At 34.8% G+C, this 8,655-nt stretch overlaps 1 long non-coding RNA gene across 1 annotated transcript; it reads left to right on the top strand.

Moving 5' to 3' along the window:
* The first annotated feature begins 5,446 nt into the window (after window positions 1-5,446).
* On the top strand, window positions 5,447-7,928 carry LOC140169119 (uncharacterized). The gene is made up of 3 exons (XR_011861361.1): window positions 5,447-5,530; window positions 6,390-6,528; window positions 7,833-7,928. It is a non-coding gene; the product is annotated as an uncharacterized lncRNA (long non-coding RNA).
* The last annotated feature ends 727 nt before the right edge of the window (window positions 7,929-8,655 follow it).

Raw genomic sequence — 8,655 nt, 5'->3', positions numbered from 1 at the left:
AGGGATCGATTTTTTTTCAAACAACCACCGTGCCTCACTGGAAATCAAATTGTGCTTGCTACTTTATTATTACAGATACAAGTAAAGAAAACGGATAATATTTAATATAATTTTTTGTGAATACTATTCCATTTTTTAAAATACAGTACCTATAATCTAATAACATATATAATATTAAAAATATTTTTTCTTGTGTGGTAACGCTAGGCAACGCTACACAGTGTCAACACCCTGTATTATAAATATTTTTTTCCATACAGCTCAATACTCCGTTGAAATCAATATTCTATTATTGACACAGATAAAGAAAGTTTACATATGCATTGTGTTATAGGACGTACACCTGGAACTTAACTGAATGGGCTAAACGCGTTCCTTTATACCTATAAAGTATTATTGTCATTCTCAAAATTAAATATATCTCAATTTTTACTTTGGATTTCAAATGTTTTACTTTAAAAATACAGTAAAAGATATCCACAGCAAGCTGCAAGGCCCCACTAATTAGTGTACTGCTTTTCGAGTGAGTGTACTGGAAACAAAACCCTGGTTTTACCTGAAAACTATTTTTTTTTCTTGTAATAGAAACATCATATGGGGTACTAGAGCATGCACAAATAGTGATAATGTGTAGAATATAGAAACGCTGTGGTATCTCATATGATAGTCATGGTATGCTTAGCATGAGTCGCTCGGCCTATCTCGAACAAAATCGAGAGGATTCGCTGTACTATCACGGCAATTTTTAACACGAAGATATAGGGATGATGACGATGTGCGCTATTACTCGATTATGATCCGGGGGTGGATTCAAGTATCAACGCGTGGAGAGCATAAAATAACAAGTGTCTTCAGCATCGATCGGTAATGAAAATATAAAAGTCTTCCCCCGATACAGAATATTGCAGATGCTTTCAACGCAGTTTCGTCATTCTAAATAGCGATTTGTTGGTTTGAGGAACAGCATCAAGCAACATGAAGATCTGATAATTTGGCCAACATGAGGATACTTTTTCGCTCTCTTTTTGGCGTTATTTGGCTGAATCTGCTGGTCCTACGAACAACAGCAGAAACAACCGCAGGTAAGATGGGTAGTAATTGAATTTTCATCTTTTCTTTCTTTCATTCTTTCTTTCTTTCTTTCTTTCTTTCTTTCTTTCTTTCTTTCTTTCTTTCTTTCTTTCTTTCTTTCTTTCTTTCTTTCTTTCTTTCTTTCTTTCTTTCTTTCTTTCTTTCTTTCCTTCTTTCTTTCTTCTTTCTTTCTTTCTTTCTTTCTTTCTTTCTTTCTTTCTTTCTTTCTTTCTTTCTTTCTTTCTTTCTTTCTTTCTTTCTTTCTTTCTTTCTTTCTTTCTTTCTTTCTTTCTTTCTTTCGTTCTTTCTTTCTTGTGAAGCGGGTCGTCATAGCTGTTTGGGGCATTGCTACAAGACAGGCAAGTGTTACAATCGTTTTGAAGGGCAGGTCTATTGCAAAAACAACATCATATCATTGGTAAGCTAATAATTATAAGGACAATGAAAATGACTCCCTTTTTGTGAAAATAAGACGTTTAAAATTGATATTCCGCAAAAAAACCTCAAGTGGTAAGTTCCTTCGAACGAGACAGATTTGGCCTAGAAAAACGGTGACGTCATGAAATGAGATATGCCCGCTTTCAGAAAAGGGACTATAAAGGCTCTTAATGGACAGAACGTATACTGTTGTTGTTCACAGAAGAAAAAAACTCTAAAAAGTATTACAAATTTAATGGTTTTTAAACATATGGATAATATCAGCCGCTTCTTTTTTATATATTAGTAAATTGTGATATTACAATTCACATGTATATCAATATCATGAGAAATATTAGGCCTAAAATAAATAATTTGAGCTTAGAATTTCATCTGAGACTAGCATATAAACCGTATTAAGTCCACAAACTCATGTAGTTATTATAGTTACAGTTGGATGAAATGCATAGTAACAATACTGTGTGGGCTTTGTTTGCGAAATGAGAACACTAGTGTGCATATTGTTATGCAGCATTGTTATGGTAAATGGTAGTACTCATTGTTGCTAATGTCAAACTTGTCAAAGTGATTGTTATTGTATGATGAGAGCATGGTATAGTGTCCGCTTCATTTACCTACGTCATCAGCCAAACGGGGGAGAACACGTACGCTTCAAACGGGGGAAGAACACGTACGAGGCTGAACTTTACCCATTTATTTATTTATTTATCTATTTATTTATTTATTTATTTATTTATTTATTTATTTATTTATTTATTTATTTATTTATTTATTTATTTATTTATTTATTTATTTATTTATTTATTTATTTATTTATTTATTAACCTGGGAAGACCAATCAATGCACTGGCACTGTTCTCCCTTGGTTCCCAGGTAATATAAGACCACATATTTAGGTTTCCATGTATTAAATTGCTTTGCAAAAAGCAAAGATGGAAGCTAACAGCTCACTAAAACATTGACGTACTTATATAAAGCTATCCTTGTCAGGTTTCTCTGAAAAGGTCTAATGACTAAACAGCAGATTGCGCAACGCTATCACTCGTTATCCCCAAAACTACAGAGCCTAGTTTTTAATTATAAACATCATCGTTTCCTCTATCCAGTGATACCAAAATAAGTGCAACCTTTCCCCATACAATATCGCTATGACGTCATAATAGGAGTACTTCTTCAAACATAGTATGTTAATTATGTTAACAACGAAATAGTTTCAAAGTTATATTCGCTCATCATAATTTAAAAAAAAAAGTTATGAGCTTTTATAATGCCAATTTTCGTATGCATTTTACAAGTTCTTGCATCACATTTTTACTCGTATTTCAATTTTATAGTCACTACATTTGGCCTGATAGAGTCGGATCATGTCATCTATTTTGTCTTTATGGTCATGGCATTAATAAATTATACTACTTGTTGATTTAATTACTATCGTATCTCAAGTATATTGATGAAATCACTTATCTTAATGATATAGCGGCTTTCATTTTTATCAACTTAGAGAAGAGGTACTTAATGACCTATATCGGCTGCAAAAATGAATACGTTTGTTGCATCCATGCCAACCATTTGGCTATGTCATCACCATGATAAAATAAACAATGCAACCGGTGCATTAATTTAAAATTATAAATTTCTTAAACTGAGAATTCAGGGCCTGAAGGTACCATCAAAGGATGTATCGCAACCAATAGGAAACTCACCTTTTCAGTTAGCTTTTTTCTTGTTCCTTCTGTGTTTCTTTTTTATTCCATTCTTTCTCTCCTTGTTCAGCGCTTTATAAATATCTTTATGTATGTATATGTATGTATAAATATTAAGATAAAATGGCAAAATATGAAATGAACAAATATTGCCTAAAAAATGAATCACCCGGCTGAATCATATCTAGTAATTTAATTTGATCATTTAACTTTGTTTATATTTAAGGGATGTATAAAGGGTAGGAACCTGGTTTGGATTCCAGAGGGAGTGTGCCTGCAAGAGACACAGCCATTATGAAAGGAATAGCTCAGATTGCGCGCCAAATAAGTTAGCAGTTCAGAAATTGCAATTTTTCCCAGCCTTGAAAAAAAAGTAGGCAAAGCTGGGAATCGAACCCGTGACCTCGCTGTTCTGAAACCCAATGCATTACCACTATTAAAGCCAAACTAACTATTTGCTTTGAGAAGTTTGATGAATATGTGAAATGGCTTTCAAACGATCAATTAATCGAGTTTTCAGTTTTCAAGTTATCAAGTATTTTAGTTAAAAAATTCCAAACATTCTATTATTTATCGTTTTTGTGCTATAGCCTACACGCAAAGGAGCTGTGCTTTTAATAGCCGCGCGTAATCAATAATGGGTATATCACTCCATAGTCTGTGTGCCATGTCAGATTATGTATTGACCAGCTGTTAAACCAACCAGTATTTTATCTGTATGCTTTATAACATATTAAGAGTCTATAACAAGGTCAGTCATTTGGCCGGCTTGCTGATAAGTAGCAGCACACAGCGTCATCATCCCTATATCTTCGTGTCAAAAATTGCCGTGATAGTACGGCGAATCCTCTCGTTTTTCAAAAGCTACGCTTGGCGATTTTGTTCGAGATAGGCCGAGCGACTCAGGCTAGGCATACCAATTACACGATATGAGATACCACAGAGTTTCTACACGTTTTTACGATTTGCGCCAGCTCAGTACCCCATATGGTGTTGCCATTACAAGAACCCAGGTTTTGTTTCCAATACACTAACTGAAAATGCAATACACTAATTAGAGGCGATTGCTGTTTGCTGCGGATATATTTTACTGCATTTTATCCGTAACGATTTTTAAATCGTTCATCAAAATTGTGATTTTTTTTTAGAATTACAATTATATAAATGACCACGTGTAGGTGCTGTAGAGAATATTAAATCACAAGTCTATAATACAATGTAGATATTGACACACTATGTCACTTTCTTTATCTGCGTCATTAATAGAATAGTGATTTCAATCGAATTGAATACATCTCTCCATTTTGAGTTTGTACTTCAGCACTGAGCGATCTAGCGATCGATTTCTAGCCAATCAGATAGGACTCCTTTTATTGCGTTCGGTGAAATACCAATCGCCCGTCGCTCACCAACGGAGTATTAAGTTATAGGAAAAAATCTTTATAATACACGGTGTCGACACTGTGCAGCATTATACAAAGATATATCTCAAGCAGGTCCCAATCACAACACTTCTATTTTAGAATTTAATTCTTTACACAATTGGCCATATCTTCCCTTGTAGACTGTATTGAAGCAAAGCTTATGTAGTAGTTTAAGGTGGAACTACACCCCTTGATAAATTTATGACTATTTTTGAATTTTTCTCAAAAAATAATAACACACTGGTAACCAAAGTTATGCATATTATACATGTTATAGGGGCAAGTAATCCAGTTACTACACTGGAATTTCAGTGACTCAAGATCAAATTATAAACTTTATCACAATTAATCCAAGCACTTCCTACAATAGCTTCAAATGAGTTTCTAAAATATTAAGGCACATAACATGAGCTACTTAAAATATTCATCAGTTTACTCTTGTTTTGTACATGTATAACGCTCAAATATGCGCAACAAAACTCAATTACAAATCATTTGTAAGTTACAAATAATATTATTCTTGTATATCATTAACAATAATTATTACTAGCTCAAACCACCTGCCCAAATCGTCTTGGTGTGGAGGATGGGCGAATTAGTAACAGCCAACTCACAGTTTCCTCCGAAGCAGTCAACAACATAAAATACTACGGGGCTAACAATGCTCGTCTGAACCGCATTTTGCAGTCAGGTACTGCTGGAGCATGGTGTGCGGCTATCAATGACCAAAACCAATGGATCCAGGCAGCTCTAGATGGTCCAACATGGGTTACTGGTGTGTTAATTCAAGGGCGATTTGACCGTCTACAATGGGTGACCAAATTCAAAGTTCAATATAGTAATGATGGGAGCAATTGGAAGTTTGTGCAGCAACCATACAATCAGAGTGATATGGTGAGTTTCTATCTTCAATTATTGCCTACTTGAAGTACTACGTACCTGTCTTTCACACTACCAACAAAGTTCTTTATAGTACTGCAGAATGGTGAAGCATTGTGCACTTTGGCGTAAAGTATAGACTTTGGTCTAATTTGATTGGCTCCGAAGGGGAAAGCTCATCAAAGTTTATTCAGGCGTCAAATTCTTATACTAGCTTTAAACCACACCAAACTATTCTCCTAGTCATACAGATTCAGTAAACACATAATTTGACCATGGACGTGTCCCCTCACCTTTCGGCAAAATTACCAATTTTTTGTTCTTTTCAGCCACTTTTTAAACAATTTTGGCCGATTGCTATGATCTTGGACAAACATTAAAATTGCGTATCGCTATGTCATAAAAACAAAACGGTAAATGCTAATTCCTTGATTTTTTCACACAAGGTCACAGATAGATATATCATAATATAAAATGTTTTAAAACCTAAAAGGTTCAACTCGGTTCTTAAATAAATGGATTCATTTCTCTATTGCACTTTTTTGACTCACCCTGTAACAATTCGATGCGTGTGTATGGTTAACAACTCAGATCCAAAGATAATTTTTTAACAAATGAGCCCGCATAATAATAATGCAGTCTCAAAAATTCTCAAAAAGTGTTATGACTACAAACATATTTGGTCAAATCCATAGGTACTTCCTGTCTGAGACGTAATACCATCAAAATGCTTCTTCTATCACAAATATCATCTAGCATAGCACTGAGTTGGGTGCAAAAGTCACTAAGGGGTCATAAACAGCTTTACTGTCTTCGTGATCTATATGCCAATATGTTTCATTAATATTGAAATCCCTTCATTTCCTTATCACAGATATTTATTGGAAACACCGATCAAAATACTGTCGTCACCAATCTTTTCCCTACACCAGCTACAACGTCTTACATCAGAATAGGCCCTACAGCGTGGATACAACATATCAGCATGCGCTTTGAACTCTTTGGTTGTGAAGGTAAAACATGTTAGTCTAGAAACAGTGGCGCGCAACATGACTTCCAATGGGTGGCAACAGTCTAAAAATGTTTCTAGAATTGGACAATTTTGTGGGGATTTTTGTGTGTTCTGAAGGAAGGGGGGAGGCGGGTGCAAAACTAAAGCTTTATGGCCATTTTCGCCCCACTGTGTTCTTTCGTTAAACTCTAGTCCAATGAGTCGTCAAGTAGAAAATAAAAGTTCTAGAAATCGTCTCTAGTATAATGTTTTCTTTACACTCAAGCCATCGGTACTCGTGGAGATCATCCAGAAGCAAGATATACATAAACGATTAGCATGATGAAACTAATATGTAGACTATATCGAGAGGAGGATCTTTTATTTACAGTTTTGAACAGAGGAATCAATCCCCCGAAATGAGGTGTTCTTCGAAAAAAATACGGGGATGTGCCACGCAGATGCTGACTTTCTCTATACCTACTTTTTGCTGTTTTTGCCACTCATCAGTACACCAATTTTTCACAAAAAAACCCCAAAATGCACCCAAATTTGGCCTAATTGGACGCTTTTAGGGGCACATTTTCCCAAATGCGAATTGGTCTCCACTGAAAACCCACCCATCGATATACCAAAATTGCTGAAAAGGTACCCCAAAACCGTGGCACATCCTCGTATACCTTCAGCCAGGAGAACCCCTCCGGGAATCAATCACTGTTATTGATTATTGGTAGTCTGTATTAATATTACAACATACCACAAGTATGTAACAGTGAAACATTCAAATTTTCCAAAAAATTTAGTTCGGGCCCTTGAAAATTTACGAAAGCACTAAGATTTCAAACCAAATTTGGGCATGTTTCTGGCTGCAGATACCACTTCTTGAGAAATCGAATACAATTTTGAACATACGAGTATTATCAGACAAAAATAACAATATTATAATGCAATGTACATTGTGTATTAATATATATATTTGAATATTTTGGATATATCAACACAGAATATGAAATATTTGACACATTGACATTTACACATTATGTAAATCCAATACTGTAAAATATGCAGATAAGCAAGATTTGAAGTGAAGCAAGTTTAATCTTAGTCACATTACCACATACTGAGATCCGTCCTTCAGGCAAATATGGTAATATCGACGAACCCTTTGTTATTTCCAACTGGCACACCCAGAAGATTGTGATGCACCCCAATGTTATAGGAAATAATGGGTACTGTGTTTGTGTGTGTGTTTTGGAGTAACCCAAATATATCACTAAAACTGACCAGAACTGATAATTCTTTTGATATCTATTCAAACGTCATTAGACACATTTGAAGAACGGGTGGAGAAATTGACAGCAAAAATAAACGCCTACCAATCTAAAGTGGAAACGTCTAATGATCTACAGTTGCAAGAACTCGAAGAATTTGGACAGGTACGTTAGCTTGTATTACCTCATAAAACCATTTTATAGTTGTGTTGCGCGAAATACAGTGTGAGTCAAAAAAACTGCAATAGAGCAAAGAATCGATATTTATGTAAGAACCAAGTCGAACTTTCCCAATATTGAAGAATTCTATAAATTAATACCACACTCAATGGCCACCTTCTGTGAAATTATGAAGTGAATCGCGACTACCTTTTAATTTTAATGAGTCCTTTTGCTGCGATACCCAATTTCGTTATTTGTCCACGAGGTACCATGTATTTTGAATGAGAGCACACAGTGCACAGTAAAGGCACCAGATCTGAAACTGACTTTAACTTAAATAAGGTTGATTTTTGCGTTATTTCAATATCTTTTTTCAGTTCAAACAAACTTTCTGACATTACTTTAACTCCAATTCCAGTTTTTTAATCCCAATATGTCCAACTTATTGGATATTTGTAAATAACTCCACTTCAATTTGCGCGCATATCATTTTGACATTTGAAAAACCCGCCTACAAATTTGTAAGCTTTTGATAGATAATAAACATCTAAAAAGTAAAGGTAAAATGAAAATAACTACAAATAATGTTTCTTCTCCTTAAACAAGACCAAGGGCAATAACACTTTGGGTGCTCCATTTTATTTCAATGCCAATGAGGTTAAGAAAGTGGAGTTGTTCCAAATCTACCTTACACAGAGTGGGCCGACATTCAAATT

Source organism: Amphiura filiformis, chromosome 14 (genome assembly GCF_039555335.1).
Source record: "Amphiura filiformis chromosome 14, Afil_fr2py, whole genome shotgun sequence".
In the NCBI taxonomy this organism is placed as follows: domain Eukaryota; kingdom Metazoa; phylum Echinodermata; class Ophiuroidea; order Amphilepidida; family Amphiuridae; genus Amphiura; species Amphiura filiformis.
Note: the sequence above shows the minus strand (reverse complement) of the source record. Positions and strands in the feature narration are given on the sequence as shown.